Below are 20,671 nucleotides of genomic sequence, written 5' to 3'. Positions count from 1 at the left end.
TGAGCCCGAATTGCAGAAACTTAATTATTTCTTTGCAAAATTGTATTTTTATTTACAGCAATTCGAGGTTTGATTTTGCAGTTGTGTTTTAAAATTCCTCCAGAAAGAACGGTGCAATTTGTATCGTTTTACACTATATTTACAAAGTTAGGCCAGAAAAAGTCCAAGAAATATGGTTGTATATTTAAAAATTCACAGCCCGAACCCAGGGGCGTCATTTAGGAGGACAGGGAGAGGCATTTGCCCCCCCTCCCGAATTTGAGATTTATATAATTTTATCAATAGCATAGTAGTAAATCAGTGAAAAACGCGAAATTTTACATATATCAAGGGGTCTTGGCCCCCCAAGCCAAATCTGAAATGACGCTACTGCCCGAACCCCTCCCGGGCCCGAAGTGATACATTCTTTGTAGGCCCGAGCACGTGCAGACCTCTAGTGCAGAGGCGTTTCAAGTAGTGGGCGACTGCCCACGGCCTTGCATCTTGAGGGACCTCGCAAAGACCAACGAGCCTAAATCGATTTAGCACTCACTTTTGTCGATGCAACAATAGAAACAAATATGAATTCGGACTTAATTACAGAAAAACAATACGCTTCAAACTAACTTTTCATCTATTCGTATATATTAGATCGCTAGCATACGCGACAGGCGGCGAGTTTATTTTAAAATTGCAATAATGAATGTGTATAAGTCTTTATCGTTGAGATGAATTTTTTCGATAAATTTTATTATAATTAGCAATTTTTAAAAAAGGGTGCAGGAAGGACTCGTAAACCTTATTCGCCTTCTGTGCAGATGGTATGGTAAAAATCAATACTGGATAATGAAAGTGTAAGTGTAAATGCTAATATGGAACAGAGAAACAAAAGAGAACTTCTTCAGAAGGGAATTGGGAGGGGAGGGGATGAGAGTACAATGCTGTGACACTTAAAATGCGTCTTGATTTGTATACTTCACCAAACTTTTCTTATTAGATTACGCAATTTCTAGTTTCTTACTCCGATTATTCAAAGTATTCAAATGTTCTCGGAGGGAGTGACCGCCCCTCCCTTTAATCCATCCGTGGTGTCATTCAGTTTGGCTTTTCGCTACTAATTCAAAGTGCTTTCCGAAACAAGTTGTCTTCTTGTGACAGCAGGGGGTGGAAGAAACAAACAAACCGTGAAAGGAAGAAAGAAGACGTTTTGGACTCTTCCAGTCCAGACCATTCTAACCACTGAGAAGTGAGAATCACAACGTGATTTTTCTGGTAAGAGCGTCCTTTTAAAAGCAGCTAACAAGCAAACAGATGGTCAGCCCTCTCCCCTCTGCAGCATACTTTTTATTCTCTGTTGCCAAACTTACTGAAGAATATATTGCAATTAATCTAACGCATGTAACGTAAATTGGAGACCGTGGTTGGATTTATATGGGTCTTGTGTATTTGTATTAAAAATTTCAAGGTATTACCTGCAATACTTTGTTAGAAATTACCATATTAAATTTTATATGTTATCAAATGGAGAGTTAGAAATCTAAGCGGAGATGGTAGAAGATCCCCTTATTCGCATTCGCAATCGCATTCGGAAGCAATGAAGGCACGACCTAACGGAGACGGTGATGATGGGAGATGACTGAAAAATGATAGAATGAAGAAAGTGGGAGGAAACAGGACAATAACGAGAATGCACATGAGCACGGTGTTTGTCCGCCACAGAACCCACTGCGTTTTGTTCTTGTACGCAGATTTTGGGAAAGAATGATACGGAATGACCCTATAATTGTTTTGGAACTTGTGCCTTGCGTTACATGATCCTTTTCTTAGGCTGCGCCTCCATTGCATCCGAATGCGACTGCGAACGCGAATGCGAATGCGAACTGCGAATTAATGTGCCTGCATTACATCCGAAGTTTTGTGAATGCGAACCAACTTGCAGTGTTTCTTTCAAACCTTCAATGTGATATATTTTTGCTTTAAAATTCATATCTTAAAGTTTTCAGAGGAATAATAATAATAATAATAATAATAATAATAATAATAATAATAATAATAATAATAATAGTAATAATAATAATAATAATAATAATAATAATAATAATAATAATAATAATAATAATAATAATAATAATAATAATAATAATAATAAATTTCCTTTATGTGCAAAATATGTCGTTCTTGTTATTATTATGCTTCTGTGGTAACCGCTATTTTCACTTTAAAATAAAGTAATTAAATAAAATTAGAGATTGGAAAATCAACCAACTTTCGAAGAAAATTTTCTCTAGGAGTAAAAAACCCTTTTTTGCTGTTTCACACATATTAGTGAATAATTACATGTGTTCGTAAAATCATTATTTGAGGAACGAAGAGGAAATTTAAATTGAAAAAAAAAGTTGCGGTTCGTGTATTAATTAAATCTTCATATTTTAAAGAGAAAACAAAGAAAATTATATATATATATATATATATACCTCCTTCCAAACCAAGTTCTTTACTTACATCTGCCCGTAATTTGTTTACGATTTGTCGTTTGTGGTAATCTGGATGAGCTTGGTTCACAATGGAACTTTATCAAATACACAATTTATTAAAGCATCAATATCTATTTCCATTTTTATTTTTATCTTCGCACCTCGCAACGTCGTCTGCTTTCACGCAAAACAAACTTTCTTCTCTCACGTAGCGCTCAATTTTCCTCCAGACAACTCTCCGTTCGCACGAGTTCGGACAATCAATCCCTGCATGTTGGGGTCGTTCGCATTCGCATCCTTTCGTCGGTTTTCGCAATTCGCAGGTCGGAACTAGTCGAGGCACTCCTATTTATTTACACGTGCTTAGAAATACGCATTCGCAATCGCAATCGCATTCGGAAGCAACGGAGAGAAGTCCTTAGTAGTTCTAGTATATAATAAATAATCATTAGGTAACAGTCTATGTAGTATTACTTTCAGAAACACTACACAAAAAAATATTATAACTGCTGTGCTTCTAATTATAAAATAATTTACAACTGTTACGATGAATTGACGCAAATCGTAACTTAAGTTGCAGGAAAGTCCTTTCAATTTGGCTAATTTATGTGATGTCCCTGGCAACGCTGTCAAGAGCTTCTGATATTGATTTGTTTTTCTTCCTTTGAAAGCATAGTGTGGTTGAGGAAAACAAGATTCAATCGAGGAAATGTTATGGTTTTGTTTCATTATTTAATTAGTATTCTTAGATTTGGAACAAAGAAAAAGTAAAACCAGTACGAAAATAAAGTTGAAATAGGGTAAGTTAAAAGAGTGTATAGTTGAGTAGTACTTAATTGAAAACGACGGTTTGAAACCGATTTCTTGTATGTTTTGGTTCTATCCTGGGCATTAATGCTGTATCGCTAGACCACACGAAACTCAAAAATGTATCAAAATGAACTATATTTGGTCAGATTACGCTGCAACAACAGAATTAGGTTTTAGGTTTACAAGGTAGGGTTACTAGTGTAAAATCGGGTTTACTGCTGTATCGCCGGACCAATTATTAGGAAATTTACCGGGTCAATTGCAGAATTTGCTAAGAGTGCATTTTATGGAGAAAATTCATAGGAACCGCTAGAATACGAGCAATTACACTGTTAACTTTAAGAAAATGGGTTTATACTTCCCTAACCCTAAGCTAACCTCTCTGCTTTGCTTCATGTCAACAGCATGGTAAAATTACTTGTTTTGCATAAAGTGCACTTTTGCCGAGAATTTATTTCGGATTGAGTATAGCCCGCTCCCCCCAGTGATTTTTAACGAATCATTGCGATTCTAACTATTCATACTAGTTCATAATGAATCGGAATCGCATGTTATAAAGATTTAAGATGTAAATCTTGTGGTAAGGAAGTTTTAGTATAAGTAGTAGTAGTACCAGTAGCAGTAGTAGTTAGTAGGAATAGTAGTAGTAGTAGTAGTGGTAGTTAGTAGCAATAGTGGTAGTAGTAGTAGGAACGGGTTAGAAGCCCCGCAGGGGTTGGTTGGGTTCTGTTCTCGATATAAGTAGTAGTAGTGACTTCCAGTTCCGGTGACAAAGAACTGGGGGGAGCGGGCTATACACAAGCCTTTATTTCAGTTAGAAAGGGAGAATGAGTGGTAGTCAGGAAAGGGGAATAGGAAAAGTGGTTGTATATGTTCGTTGTTTTTAATGTAACTGGCACTTATGTGCAGGCAGATAAACTACTTCGCGAAGAGGTAGGTCTACACTTGTTTTACTAGACGGATCCGTAGATTGTAAACTGTACAGGACAATTTGGCAAATCTTTGATTTGCCCGTTTAGGGCGAGAGCAGAACCGAACCAACACTTGCGGGCCTTCTAACAGTTCCTACTACTACTGTTACTTATAATATGGATCCGTACAGTAAAATTGCACGCCCAACAATATGATCTAACACAACTTAATGTAATACAACCGAATGCAGTATATTTTGGTACTTTTTTCGATTTTCAAATTAGTCCGGCGATACAACAGTAATGCCGTAAAATCCAGTGCTCTACGTGAGTGATAAAATGATATGGAAGATGGCTCTATTAGATGCTAGTTCCACTATTAGCATATTTCTACACATTATATAGAACCTGTATTTCACGTTTATAAGTATAGCGTTATTTGTATGAATAAATGATAAGGGTAAGGGTGCACTTGACGCCGAATATTCATTGGAACCGATTCCTCGGAACAGTTCAGAGATCTTTTCCCAAAAATAATCCAATGAATCGAAGCAATCGAAAAGTAAATTCTGGACAAGTTTTGCAGACCAGCTAATAAGCTATCGTAATCTAACTTCACCAGCAAACTAAGATATATCATAACAATGATAATAGATTGCTAACCAAATGATCTACCACACTCACCAAGAATTTACTCTTCAATTGCTACGTACAAGGGCAATAACTTTGAGAACTGACGCTAAAATCTTCCGAGAAATCAATTCAGGTGAAACGGTGGTAATCGATTTTGAGATCAGGGCCGCGGTGGCTCAGTGGTAGAGCGTTCACCTCTGGTGCTTGTGGTCCCAGGTTCGATTTCAGCCCCCGCCAAGTGAACTTTGTGGTGGACAAACACCGTGTGCGTGGGTTTTCTCGGGGTTCTCCCGTTTCCTCCCACTTTCTTCATTCCACCATTTCATTCATTTCTCATAATCACCGTCTTCTTAGGCTAACTGGCATAAGCTTGGAACGTAAAACTCAAAGATTTCATTTTCATTTCATCGTAATTATAAATGAATCCAGCATGACGAAGAAAAATGAAATACATTTCACCAATCGGACAACCAGCAGCAAACCTTCTCTTCCATAAGTAATAAGCAAGATGAAGCGTTAAATTATCAGAACGATGACTTAAATTTAAATTACTCTTTAAATGCAACCACACATTCTCGATAGACGTTGTATGTGCACCACTCTCGGGATCAACTAAATTATGCGAATGATCCACAGTCATATGAGTCCCCCTTTTCTCATCCAAACCCACGTACCCCTACCAATAATCAGCAATAACGGAAGTCAGGATATACATGCTTAGACATAATTTTTAAAAGAGAATCATCACTGCGAGAGTTTTCACTACATTCATAAATTAATTTCACGGCAAATACCACCGACTATCCAACTTTGACTACGGCGCATTCGACGACATTAAATTTGCGTCCACCAAACAAACTCTTTTCAATGTTAATCAATTCACACAATATTCACTTCAGCATCACAAGCATGTTTAAACAAACAAACAAAAAAAAAAAAAAAAAAAAAACGCAAAACGGTTTGTTTAAATCCTGTACAATATTACAAGAACGAACCAACTTCAGTTGACACACTTCACTACCTTCTCTTTCTTTCACCAAAATAAGGCACATGTTCAACTTCCAAATTCAAACATACAGCATGATCACTCAAGAGTACATAACAACCAATCAGCGACATTAACAAATCCAACCAACCACAGCACAGGAGACAATATTACTGCCACCGAGCGCTAAAACACCAATACAACATTCTCAACAGAAGGTATAAAAACAACGATTCAGCACCTGTTTCAGTGACTGGTATTCTGTTCCTCGAATACCACTTTCAATGACAAAATCACTTGTTCGGCATAAACTGCACACTAGCCATGTTAACTACTTTTATAAGTCGTATCATTGCCAAAGACCAACTTGTTTCCACAGTCCTCGCTTGCACGTATACCCATCAGCGCCGACGTGTCTGTTCCCGTTAGACGCGCTACAGTGTGAGCCGGCCTGCTTCGCCGTTTCGTAATTCGGTTTGATAGCGTTCGTACTGTTTAGTGGCGACCTATTACAGGTTGGCTTGTGTTTCTTCACTTTAGTTTTTATGCTATATATCCCAAAGCCGTATCTATACGCAAATTGTTAAAGAATTGTAATTTTTGAACAATTACTTCTAGTGGTCCCCTTGAATATTATCAATAGTAAGTGAGATATTTTCATGTCTCTCATGGGAAGCCTTTCAGGGGACACGAAGAAGAAAATGAGTGAAAGAATTATATCATTTTTCTACAATTCGTTCTGGTGGTACGTGAAAAGTAAACCGGTGTACGCTAGGTAAGGTTGAGTTAGAAGTGAGTTACATTCCGAGAAGACGTGTAAGGTTTTATCATTTAGAGTAGGAAATTACTTGCGTATAATTTAATTCCATACTTGGGTGTATGGATTTAAAACTAGAGTGCAAAAACACGAACCAGCCTGTGCAATGTAATCCCTAAAGAGCACAAAAGCTATCTAATCTGAGTCAGAGCGAAGCTGGTGGGCCGGCATGATAGCGTTGGGTGCATCCGATGGAGTAAGGCGCGTCAGCGACAGTAAGTACGCACGTGAGGATATTGGAAACATGTGCGGTTTGGCGATGATAAGAGTTTCAATAGCTTTTGTCGTGGTTTCATACTAGTGCTCGTAACGCTTCACTTGTAAACCTTAAATACAGCTTCTGTACTTTTCAGAAGTATTCCGCTGTAGTGTGGCCACCTAGCGGATTAGGTGTCCTTCACACGATTTCAGAAACTGACACTTCAGTTTTTGAATAATTCTATAAAACTGAAACACTATATGTCTACCTTGACATATACGCGTCATTTCCTCACTTCCTTTTCCGCCACCACATCATAACTAATGTATTTCTCTGCCAAGTAGTCCCTTCCGCGTTCACATACAGTGCCGCGTTCAACAAGAAACCCTACAACCAGCACTTTCTTAACTACAGCTGGTGCGGTTACGACTTTCACTCGCTTTTCCTCACAAACCTAAATAAATTCTCCAACTCACCCGATAAATCTAAAATTGTTCTCGGGTTAGAGCAGTTAACACCCCTGTTCGTTTTATGCAAAATTCAGTTTTGCAAAATTTACGGAAGAAGTGTGAATTCTGGTCAAGAAAGGATCATGTAATTGTCGGGGTTGTCTTCGTCTAATGGTGGGACAGCATGCTCCTGTATAAACTTGTTTTCAACGTTGTATTTCTTATTATTTGTTGTTACTTTAATAAACCTTTCCTCCAAAAACTCCGTTTCATTTTTGCTTTTCACTTCTAAAACAGGGCCAACAAGAGTTGATCTGTGACGTTTCTTACCATGGGCGCAAAGAGCCTCTACTTCGGCACTATTGTTACCAACCACAGTCACTCTGTCTTACACCATTAATGAAATTGCCACTGTAGATCAGGATGGATAGGTTTAATTCAATCTGATTTAAATCAAATTCCGAAATAAATTAATTTAAAGTAAAAATAAGTAAACCTCGTTTCTGTTCTGTTATTTCGATTATGGAAGATAAAAATCATAATACAATGAGACTCAAATGTATGTACAGCATGAAAACGAGGAATGATCCCGTTTTGAAGGGCAAACGGGGGAATCCTGCTTTCTTCTCTCCGTAACATAAAGTTTTTAAATCGTTAACTCTTCCAACGGGGAAATCACCATGGACGAAAATAATTTTGTGCGCGCCTCTGTTTGTTTGTTTCTAGATAATAGGGGCATATTTCGAGGGGTGCGATCCCCTCTCCGAAACTAAAAAAATTTTAGATTTTATAATTTTAGGCGAAAATTATGTATTTCGTGCAGCAAGCTAGTTCCGATTTTTTAAAAATGTGCCCCTGCCCACAGTAACTTTTGTGAAAAAAAAAAAGTGTCATATTGATAAACATTGTGTACTTTTTCCTTATTGCTTAAGGAACATTATTTGGGATTGAAATAGATTGGGGATTAATTCAAATTTCAACTCCAACACTTTCACTTAATGGCGTAATTAATATTTAATACTAATCCATATGTTTTGTTTTTTTTTTTTTTTTTGTTTTTTTCAGTTCGCGTCGTGTATTATACAAGGAGAATGGTTTGATTTAAATTTTTAAAAAAATCAAAAATTATTTTTTGAAAAAACGATATTTTCCACCCTGCTATAGATGCACCAAACAATCCTTAAGATGTGAGTAGTGACAGCGTCACTGCGAGCTGTCAAAGACTTTCCCCTTGCTGGCTCTGCTATAACTGTTCATCACAAATGTTTCTTGTCTCCATGCTTTCTTTGCTTCTTCCTAAATACGTATGCATTTATATTGTATTACTGTGCAAAATTAGTACATCTAAACTTCAAAACGTTAAATACTACACGCTAAAGACAATTAACGAAACTTATAGGATTCGTGAAAGGTGTCAGTCGTCTTTGTTGCATACACCCTCCATTCCAAAAGAAACCGAACTTTTGAAAACAAATAGTACCACTAGTGCCATCTGTTGTAATATTTTACCGGTAGATGGCGTAGTCCCTCATTGACAACTGGTATAAATGTCATGACATTTGGATGCACGGCAACAAAGTTATTGCGTTTCAACTGTCAGTGTGTTGTGCACATCGGTCGGAAAATGAGTTTTAAACAACGGGCTGCAATTGAGTTTTGTGTTAAACTGGGTAAAACTTTTAGTGAAACGCACCAAATGCTACAAAATGCATATGGTGATGAGTGTCTATCCCGTACGCAAGTTTACGAGTGGTTCAGGCGATTCAAATCGGGTAGAGAGACGCTGGATGATGACGAAAGATCAGGCCGTCCCAGAACCGGATTATCGGAAGAAAACATCGAAAAAGTGCGTGAATTCAGCAAACATAACAAAAAATCGTCGGTGAAAGTTATAGAAATGGAATTAGGCATTCCTCAAACAACCACATACCGCATTTTGACCGAAGTTTTGGGCCTTAAGAAGGTTAATTCGCGGTTTGTACCACACAAACTCACCGAAGACCAAAAAGTTGATCGAATTGCGCATTGCAAAGACATCGTTAAAAGAGCTCGGCAGGATCGAAACTTCTTGAAATCGATTGTAACTGGTGACGAGACGTGGTGTTTTGAATATGAGCCCGAAACAAAGCGGCAAAGTGCTAAATGGAGAGCGCCGGATAAAGGAACACCCAAAAAAAGTCGCTTGGTGAAGTCAAAAGTTAAGGTGATGCTGATTTGTTTTTACGATTCAAAAGGAATTATCCACAAAAAATTTGTTCAGCCCGGCCAGACAGTCACTGGAGAGTTTTACTTGGGCGTCATGAAGCGTTTGCTGGCAAGAATTCGTCGTATTTGGCCCGAATATCGCGAAATCGGCAGTTGGACTCTTTTGGACGATAATGCACCATCACATCGTTCGCGACTTGTAACTGAATTTTTGGTCAAAAATCACATTATTCGGTTGCATCATCCGCCCTATTCACCAGATCTCGCTCCGTGCGATTTCTATCTGTTCCCGAAACTGCATTTGGCGATGAAAGGAAAGTGGCACGCATCGATTGATGCCATTGGGAAGGCGACGACCGCCGTCCTAAAGACCATTCCAATAAAGGACATGGAGAAGTCGTTTGACAACTTGTTGGAGCGTGCAAATATGTGTATCGATGCAGAAGGGAAATACATTGATTAATAAAAATGATTTGTTCCAAAATGTACATTGCTTTTTTGTTTTTTTAAAACGTTCGGTTTCTTTTGGAATGGAGGGTGTACGTTTGAATATATATTATGCGAAATATTCACACTTATTGCATTAGAAATTATTTCTTAGTGGAGGGGTTGCATTAATAGTACATAGTCACTGTATAGGGGTTCGGTATAAATACAGTGGATATATATGGATAAAAGTGTGTCGATATATGCCATAAAACACGAACAAACCTTAAAACAAATCAACTTCTGCTAGGTGGCTACTGAAAAACACGAATGCTATTTTTTTTTTTTTTTTTTTTTTTTTTTTTTTTAAGATTTCTTTTCTTTAGCCGAATAAGAACTAACAATCCGCGAATATTGCTCATTACGTTAAAAAAAAAACGCAGTGAGTTCTATTCGATACTTTTTGGGGGAGTGGGTGGAATTTACAGTCGTGTTCCTACTCAAAATACCATTTTAGCATTAATGCTCTATTGTGCACATGAAAGTAGTGAAGTCTCGTGTGGGGCTGCGGTGGCTCACCTCTAGCGCATTTTCATGGTTCGGTTCCAACTCACCCAGTGAGCTTTCTGGTGAACAAACACTGTGTGGATGGGTGTTTTCGGCGTTCTGTTTCTTCCCACTTCTGTCATGCCATGATTATCACTGATCTCATTATCACCATTGAACTAAACTTTAAAACAAAAATGAAAAGAAAAGTCAACAAGGAATTCGTAAAAATCCTATCCCTGACACTCGCTAACATTTGGATTTATACAAAGAAGAAAGTAGACAGTTTTGTAGAATAACAAAGAGGTCGGTAATTCTATATAATACGGACTAGGAATAGAATCCGATATTACTCTCAGGATTCAGAACCGTGGTCCAGCTATCATGTTGAAACATTGCTTTTGTTTCCTCTCAAACACAAAAGGGAAATACTGGAATCGTTTCTCAATTTCATAAAATAGAGATCAGAAACTTCTTGGAAAAGAAAAGATTCTTAATCTCTTCTTTTATAAACACTATCCATATACAGAGATTTTTTTCCTTTTTCATGATCAATAATTAGCATAAACATTAAAAACATGTTCGTCATTAGCCTTTCCTACTGTGGAAACTTTCCAAAATTTAGAGGATATAAAGAAAACGGAAATATTTTGAAAAACACATCAGATTAAAAAGACGTTTAAATTATTTTGCATATACCTGTACATGCTGCTAAAGGTTTTACAGGAGAAGAAAATAGCCCTATACTCTATATTTCCTTCTCTTGATACCGGTAAAAAAAAAAAAAAAAAAATCAATTTTAAGATCTCTGAGTCACGTGAATATAGTCTGCTGAAACTTTAAGACAGCAATAGTTTTAGCTGAGTCAATATTAAAATCATTCCATCAGTTGCCAGAATATTAATTTAGAATAAGTAAGGGTATTTGAACAGTGTGGAACATCAGTATTATTTTTCAATTTCAAAAAATTACTGCTTTTCCTGACAGAAAGTGTTGTTGGTATACGACATTTAGCTTTTTTTGTTTTCTTGTTTGTTTGTTTGTTTAACGTCATGAATACGCTCCGAGGCTAAGGAAGTCTGAGATAATAAATAAAATCGTTGAATGAGGGTTGGAGGAAATGGGTGAATTCTGAAAAAACCCAAGTATACGATCTTTGTCTACCACAAAGCCCACTTGGCGCAAGGTGAAATCGAACCGGACATCGATGATTTCTGACGATTTCTTCGTAAAAGAAATTTCTATACGCAAGAGGTTGAAGTAGTATTGCGAGAATACTACTAACCCTTTTTGAGCATGATTGGAGATCTGCCCCGTGGAAAACTCCGTAGTTCCCTGTGGAAACTCTCTACGGACACCTCCGTAATCATCACTGGTATCAGGGATCCGTATCAAAGGTGAGCACTCTATCACTGGGTCTCCTTATAATAGTAAACTGAGTCTTAATTTTATGATAGATGTAACCAATTCATATTTTGGGAAAACAGATTCTTCATTTTCAGTTGTTCGCATCAGTATTTGCATTTTTATTTTCTTTATTAATTACTGAGTTAACTAACAATAGGACTTCTCAAACAATAGATAACGTTACTTAGAAAAAAGTATAAAAGAGAATAAGTAACAAAGGACTACGTAGGCGTACATCAGTTCTTCAAATTTTGATTTACTTCATGTTCTATTACCTTCTAACATACAATTTTACAGTCATGAAGGTCGTAATACTGACAGTGCAAGTAAATGTCATTTTACTTGATTCTTGAAATATTCAATTCTCTTAAAAAAAAAAAAAAAAAAAAAAAAAAAAAAAAAAAAAAAAAAAAAAACGTAGTTACTTTTATTTCTTTTTTTTTTTTAATTGTTCTATGTTTGAATTACAGATGACAAATGAAATTTTCAAGTTAAAATTTCAGTAATTTCCTGTATTGTAGCCATGTTTAGATCGTACGCCATACAGTCAACCTGACTGAAGTATGCCTGCATAATACTATTGTTCAATTTCCAACTGTATATCAGGGTTCATACAAAACACTTGAACTCAATTAACCTGAATTTTCCAGATATTATATTTTGCAATTTCCAGGTCTAGTAGAAGAAATTAACAGAAAGAGAACATATAAATTTTAAGAATATATTTATATTAAGAATGGCTACCCTTCTTCCTAATGAACGATTGGATTTAAATACTGAGTCACAAGAAAATAAACAATTAAAATAAATAAAATATTGAAAACTGTTCCATATTTGAATACATTCAAAATATACAAAAATATTGAACTCGATTTCCATGAATTATCCAGGATTTTTTCTTCCAAAATCAATTTCCCTGAGATTTCCAGGTTTTCCAAGTAGTGTATGAGCACTGTGTATGTGACAGAAATGCAAAGAAAATTTGTCAGTCCTTAGGGAAGTCATCTACGGTCGTTTCTACGGATTTATTCCATCAAAAGTAATTAAGATTTTTTTGACCAGAAGTATACATATATGCGTATTAGCGCAAAGAAATAATAAAATGTCTTTCTTAATGTGTCAGTTAGTTGCTCAGCGCAGAAAAGGGAACTACTAAAGATACACGGTCAGTGAGGGTAATCATTAAAAAAATGCCTATGAAGGCTAATTATAAGACACCCCTCACTGATCTTCAACCACTGCAGAATATATACAAATGAGGAGCACAGTCGTTTAGTACCATCCTTCACAATACTCTGTCTACACTTTTAAATTTCAGTTTACAAAAGTTTGGATGTACCACTTTCTTTAACAAACTCATTCAAAACAAAATGTTTTGAAATTTGAAATCCTATAATTAACTTTCACGTTTACTCGTGCAGTAACATCACTATTGTGAAACCAGTGGGTGTTGCTGGTAGTCTGGTAGGTCAGCAGTTACAGGTTAATTTGTGCCTGGTAATTATGAGACGGATGCTGGAATCTGTTTCTGTATCCTAGTACTTTAAGTTTCAAGGTAGTAATATAATCTCTTTTTTTAGCTACTTTCAAAGTTATAGCCCTATATTATTTTTTGAAAATAGCCTAGGCTGCATATCAATACACTAAAACATACAGAAATAGAAGTAGCCTAAGTTGCTTTTACTGAACAGCCTAGAAGTTTGTCAAAATTTGTTTCAAAAGCCTATTTTGTAAAATGAAACTATCTAATATAGCCTATTAACCTACAGGCTTATTACAATCAACTCACAAAAAGTTAGAATAACATCAGTAGTTATTTTCACTTTCTTAGTTATTTTTTGTAATAAATTTTTGTATATATTTATGTAATAAATATAAAATAAGGAAGACTTCTTTGCCTCAAAATTGGATTCCTTTATACCTCAGTATCACACAGAAAGCTGGGAAAAGATGTATCTCATAACTACCCACCCGGTGTCTCATAACTACCCTTTTAGAGGGAAATTATGTGAACACAAATTTTATATTTAGTCATCAACTTATGAGGTGACAGGAAATTTCTTGGCAGCAAATTATTACTCTATTGGCAACATAAACTACTGCTTAGGTTAACTGCTTTCAAAAGTAATGTACACTGACTAACGTGGGAAAGTTGTGAAACCTATCTCATAGTTACCCTTACCTAATTACCTCGCGGTGGCTCAGTGGTAGAGCGTTCACCTCTGGTGCTGGGGGTCCTGGGTTCGATCTTAGCAAGTGAAATCTTAGTGGTGGACAAACACCGTGTGCGTGGGTTTTCTCGGGGTTCTCCCGTTTCCTCCCACTTTCTTCATTCCACCATTTCTTTCATTATTCATCATCACCGTCTCCTTTAGCCTAACCGGCATAACCGTTGGACGTAAAATTCAAAGATTTCATTTCATTTCTATCTTCGCAACATTAATGGCAATCAGATTGCAGTTACAAATTTTTCCTGCGTACCTGCTAGTGTGTGATAAATACAGTACAATTATCATAGATTACAAAGGTCTTTTAATCGTAAAATTGATTGTAGGAAAGAAGATTGGCACCTGGAAATAATAAATAAAACAAAAATTCATTTTCAACATTTCACTCCATGAAAAAGGAAAAAATTCTCTGTTATGGATAGTGTTTTCATAAAAGAAGAGATAAAAAATCTTTTTTCCAAGAATTTTCTGATCTCTATCTTATAAAGTTGAGGCACGATTCCAGTATTTCCCTTTTGTGTTTTGAGAAGAAACTAAAGCAATCTTTCAACATGATGGCTGGACCACGGTTCTGAATCCTGAGAGTAATATCGGATTTTATTCCTATTCTGTATTATATACAATTACCGACCTCTTTGTTATTCTACAAAACTGTCTACTTCCTTGTTTATATAAATCCAAATGTAAGCGAGTGTCAGGGATAGGATTTTACGAATTCCCTTGTTGACTTTTCTTTTCATTTTTGTTTTAAAGTTTAGTTCAGTGGTGATAATGAGATCAGTGATAATCATGGCATGACAGAAGTGGAAAGAAACAGAACTCCGAAAACACCCATCCATACAGTGTTCACCAGAAAGCTCACTGAGTGAGTTGGAACCGAAGCATGAAAATGCGCTAGAGGTGAGCCATCGCAGCCCCACACGAGACTTCACTACTTTCATGCGCACAATAGAGCATGAATGCTAAAATGGTATTTTAAGTAGGAACACGACTGTAAATTCCACCCACTCCCCACAAAAAAATATCAAATAAAATTCACTGTTTTTTTTTTTTTTTTTTTTTTTTTATGTAATGAGTAATATTCGCGGATTGTAGTTGTTATTTGGCTAAAGAAAAGAAATAAAGAAAGAAAAGAAGAGAAACAATAAGGTAATTTCAAATTGCACAATTCAAAAGATTGTAATGACCTGACCTTTCCTGCTTTCATTTTCATTGATCTCCTTACCAAAATACCATAAAACCAGCAGTATTTCAATATCCAAATGACAAATTTCAACTCATGCACATCACGAACAAATACTCACGGAATTATTACATCGATCTCCAACAAGTAGTAAAAAAGTACTATTTGTAAGTACCACGTGACCGAATAACTCTCAACCAGGGACCTGCAAATCCAGGCCCGGCCCGAATTTCGAGCCGGGCGGGGAACGGGCCGGACCCTAAACTTGCCGGGCGCAAACAAAACAGGCAAAACCGGCCTGAAAACAACCAAGTCTGATAAGTCAAGCCAACCCTTCAATATACAATGGAAAATAGGAAATGTGTCTCATAACACTGCAATGTCTATTTGTCCTTCTGGAATGGGTAAATCGTGTGAAAGGTTACCCAAAGTTTGCTTTCTATATCCCTATTCTGTCTGTCTATTTGTTATCTGTGCTTGCTATGTCCAGCCATGTTTATTATAAGAAAAACAACTGATGGACGTAAAAGTACACTATACTAATTAGTGCGTTACGAGTAACAGAGAAGATATGTAAAACCTCTGCACCGTATGTAATACTAATACTACAACTACTACTGCTAATACTACTATTGCTATTACAATTAGGAATGCTAGTGCTAATTCCACTATTGCTACCATTACTACTACTCATTACTATACTAATACGACAGCGAATAGCACTACTACTATTACTAGTAATACGAAAACCAAAAAGTGAAATCTTGAGTTTTACGTCCCTCAATTATGCCGGCCAAGTTAAAGGAGACGGTGACGATGAGAAATAAATAAAATGGCGGAATGAATAAAGTAAGACTAAACGGGAGAATCCCGAGGGAACCCACGTACACGTTTGTCCACCACAAGGTTCACTTTTCACGATCTGGGATCGAACCAGGGACCCATGCAGCAGAGGTGAACGCTCAAACAAATAAGCCACCGTGCCAGGAGTACCTAATAGACTGGCGTCGTGGTGACTTATTTGATCATTATATTTTGTAATCATATTTGAGTACCCCATTTCCAAAGAGGTCCTTGTCGACCAAGAAAAAATATTGGGATTCTGAAAAAAACTGATATTTTTTTTTTTTTTAACGAAAACTTGCAATATTTTAGTATGCTTTGCTGAAGTAATATATAAATATTTAATTAATGCAGCGCATGCACACAATAACTATGCTATTCTAAAATTGAAAAAAAAAATGTTTGGACATGAAGTGGTTTGGAACTGTGTAGAGGACAATGGACATTTTGTTTCTGTAGAATATGGATAAGAACCTGTTTGTTTTTGTATCTGAAAACCTACCAATTTAATTTTCAAAAAACATTGTAATACATATGAAAAACACTTCTTCAAATAGTCAAATCACTTCTTCACATATATCAGGAGAGACCCTGGAACACTATAATAGAACGTGTCTGAAAACATACCAATTTAATTTTCAAGAAAAAAAAAAAAAAAAAAAACATTGTAATACGTAAAAAGATTCTAATACAGCAAATTGTAACACACACTTTTTCCATTTTTTCCTTTTTGCTTTTTTTCGTCCTTAACTCTAAGAAGTTTCGGTTATTCACTTGTAGTATACCTAAAAATAAGGTTATCCTGATCAATTTTAATCGTTTCATAGGACTGTTGTTTGGATACATCTACTGGAATCTACGGACATCTTGCAAAGTTTAAGCTGAACAATGAATGTATTTTCTCTCTTTATGGTTACATTTTGGAAGTGAAATAAGCTTCTTTGAGTGTCTAAATTTCTTTTTCGTCAAATTTCGTTGCTCTTTTGATATTATTTCAAAAGTATTCTTGTCAATGCGTATAATAATAATTTACTATGTAATGCAAAACGAATGCGTTTTTATACATAAATTACGGTGGATACTTATGTTTCAAAGAAACAATGGACAAAATCCGCTTTGGAAATGGACACATACTTTGGATAGGAGAGTTCAGTGGACAAGAGGGATTTTGATTCTGTAGAACACAACTGTAAAAGAACGTACAATATTGAATAGACAAGAGTCCCTTTGGAACTGGACCAAAGTTTTATATTTATTTTTAGTGAGTTTAGAATCGTTTCATTCGAGTAACAAGTATATAATCCCGTGCAGATTTACGGGAGGAATCCAACAATACCAATAACTCAATTTCCAAAATTTGGAGACAAGGACTCGTTTGGAAACGGGTTACTCATTTGTAATATCATACCACTTTCTTCATTCCACCATTTCATTCATTTCTTATCATTACCATCTCCTTTAGCCTAGCCGGCATAACCGTGGGGCGTAAAACTCAAAGATTTCATTTCATTTTTTTATCATACGTTTTTAGGTAACTACGGTTGAACACGTATGGATGATGGGATGATTTGGTGGAATGAAAACGGAGGAAATGGGATCAACCCAAAAACTACACGCACACGATGTTTGTCCACTACAGAGCTGACACAGCACGACCAGCAACCAATCCGACGACCTCTAGCACCAGATGTGTGTGCTTTACCTACTGAGCCACCGTTGTTCCTCGTAGATCAAGCATCGGTTCATATTCTACGCAGACAGGCCATACTAACTAGCATTAATTTCTTCGATTTTTTCTGTATTTAGAAGGTAATTCTGTACCACCAGACATATCAACTCTGACGTGAAATCGTAGCAGTTCAATTAGTATTAGCAGTGGTCGTAGTAGTAGTAGTAATAGTAGTATTAGTACTACAGTACTTTAGAGTCTTGAATAAAGAGTTAGTTTCCCAAACGCATTACGATTAACATAGGCTGACAAGACTAGTTTCCTATCCGTCTTTCACAGTGCCCGGGTCGGTAATCCGCCGGGCCAAACGGGCGCGCCCGGCCTGTACAGGACACTGCTTTCAACTACCATGTCACATACACAACATACACGCACCAGATAACATTCCATCTTCCTTAGCCTCAATCGTGGAACGTTAAAGTGATTTTTTTTTCATTCTTTCGACCAACAATGTCGCGCCACCAACCAAATTACAATACTTTACGACCATGAATCTTAACAGAAGACTGCTAACACCAACTCACTACCAACAAAGATAAAAATCACTCCGTTGAAGTACATGTTCACACCCTCCCCTAAACCATGTTGCGGGGCGAGATAACGGAAGTGTCTTGTTCATCTCAGTGACCCCAAAAACTATGAATTCGGCAACAAAATCAGTCATTTTCGATGATTTTACACACACACACACACACACACACACACACACACACACACACACATATATATATATATATATATATATATATATATATATATATATATATATATATATATATATATATATATATCACCCCCAACCCTTCCATGTTGCGTGGCGCTTCATCGGAAGTGTCACTGTTAATCTCAGCCACTACGAAAAACATATATTCGACACTGATATTGGTCATTTTCGATCGTTTATATATATATATCTCCTTCCTCCGTCTCTACCAGGTTGCAGTGCTGATTTTGGAATTAAACGGGATCGGATGTGTCACTGTTCTTCACAGAGACCCCTAGGACAATGGATTCGACACTAATGTCAGTCATTTTTATGTATCACCTCTCCCAAATTACGGGGCTGAATTTGAACGTAAACGGGTTCGAAGTGTCACTGTTCAAATCAGCGACACCGAAAACTTTGGATTTGACACTAATATTGGTCAGTTTGGAACATTTACATATATCGGATCTTCTAAAATGTCTCTCCCCCTCCCCGTACAATAAGTTGCACTAACAAAGTGTTATGACAAAGCATCTCACGTCCGAAGCTCATCTAAGTTGAAAATTTGATCGAGATTGGTCCGGTGATTCAAGAATGATAAAGTCATAGAGACTATATATATATATGTATCAGACAGAGTTCTCAAAAACCTAGGTTTTTTTTAAAGGCTCAGCACAGTGGGTTGGGTTTTATTGAATTTTATACGTATATTTAAAGCTATATTCATACTTAATATACCACTTAAGCATATATGTTTTACTGTATGCATAAAACTATGGAATTTCCTTGTGGGACTGCGGTAGTTCACATCTGGCACGGGTTCTAGTTCAATCCTAGCTTCCGCCAAGTGCGTTTTATGATGGACAAACATCATGTGTATGGGTTTTGTCGACGTTCTTCCGTTTCATACCACATTTGTCATGCTACCATTATTATCCATATCATCAGTCTCCCGTATCCGTGGTCCATGATCATGAAACATTGAAGTAAACTTAGAAATAACAAAAAAAGAAAGACAAAATAATGCCCAAGGTATCCGTGATATCCCATACCCGTTTCGTCGGACACACATTGCACCACTGACACTCGGTTATATTTCGATTTCCAGAAGAGGCGAATAATGAATTTTCTATAGTAACAAGGAGGTGATAATTTTATGTAATTCAGAGTAGGAATAAAATCCACTCTTACACTTATGATTCAAATCTCTGAGCCAGCCACCCTGAGTTTCTCTCAAAATACGCCAGGCAAATAATGGGATTCTGCCTCAAGTTCAGGAGTCAAAGATATAAAATGGCCTTATTAAATGGATATTGTTTTTCCAAAAGAAAGACTTTTTTTTAGGAACTGAACTGTTGAAAATGGATTTTTTTCTGATTTTCAGTTGCCACTTTGGTTTCTTAAAATAGATTTTACGATTAAAGGGATTTTGTGACCTACAATAATTGAGAAGATAGAAGTGGATCTTTAATAATTTCCTTTTTCAAGTGAAGCGTTCTCGATTTGTGATTAACTGATACATAGAGAAAAACATTTGTTTATATTAATACCCAAGTATGTAACAAAAATAAAGGAAATGTAGCCGTATTACTTTTGATTCCATACTAGCTGAACTGTGTTTTTTGCACGGGAAGAATTATGTTCAGAAAAAATGTTTGAGACTCCTCTCCCCATCAGGATACTCCTGTTAATGAAAGAGTAGTAAGAAGCTGTATTTCTGGCATGAATTTTTAACCTCTTCTCTTTTTGGAATACTCTTTTTATCGGAAGTTATATGATAATATCCCAGCCTGAGATAGATACTATGTTCTAGAAGTCATTTCAAACTGTTCAACCATTTCCCTGACGCGATCACAAACAATAGACGTAGCTTTAAATGTGGAGAAACAGATTATAGAAAATATCCCATTTCTTCCCTTAAAGTTGAAATTTTCAGAAACAGGAAGTAACGTGTAACTTATCGTTACAGTAATTAGAGAAAAAAAATATTTTCATACCCCCCACTCTTTCCTTTTTACCGTATAGATTTTTTTGTGCTTTCTTAAGCATCAGCGCTTTACCAAGAAAACAGAAATTTCAGTTAATAATTAAACGTAAAAGATCTGTAGCATCAAATTTTCTTTCTTTGGGACCATAATAGT

At 36.4% G+C, this 20,671-nt stretch overlaps 1 protein-coding gene across 3 annotated transcripts in view; it reads left to right on the top strand.

Moving 5' to 3' along the window:
- The first annotated feature begins 3,096 nt into the window (after positions 1-3,096).
- Positions 3,097-20,671, top strand: part of LOC145690395 (transcriptional adapter 3-A-like) — a 34,607-nt gene continuing 17,032 nt past the window's right edge. The window contains exon 1 of one of the 3 annotated variants that reach the window (XM_081765234.1): positions 3,097-3,253. The gene's annotated coding sequence lies outside the window, so the exon portion shown is untranslated. Of the gene's footprint in view, positions 3,254-11,720; positions 11,832-20,671 lie in introns of those variants that run through there. The other 2 variants (XM_081765236.1, XM_081765235.1) reach the window with 2 other exon arrangements.

This window comes from Thermobia domestica, chromosome 7, assembly GCF_964235325.1.
Source record: "Thermobia domestica chromosome 7, izTheDome1.hap1.1, whole genome shotgun sequence".
Taxonomy (NCBI): domain Eukaryota; kingdom Metazoa; phylum Arthropoda; class Insecta; order Zygentoma; family Lepismatidae; genus Thermobia; species Thermobia domestica.
This window is presented reverse-complemented; position numbering and strand designations above follow the sequence as displayed.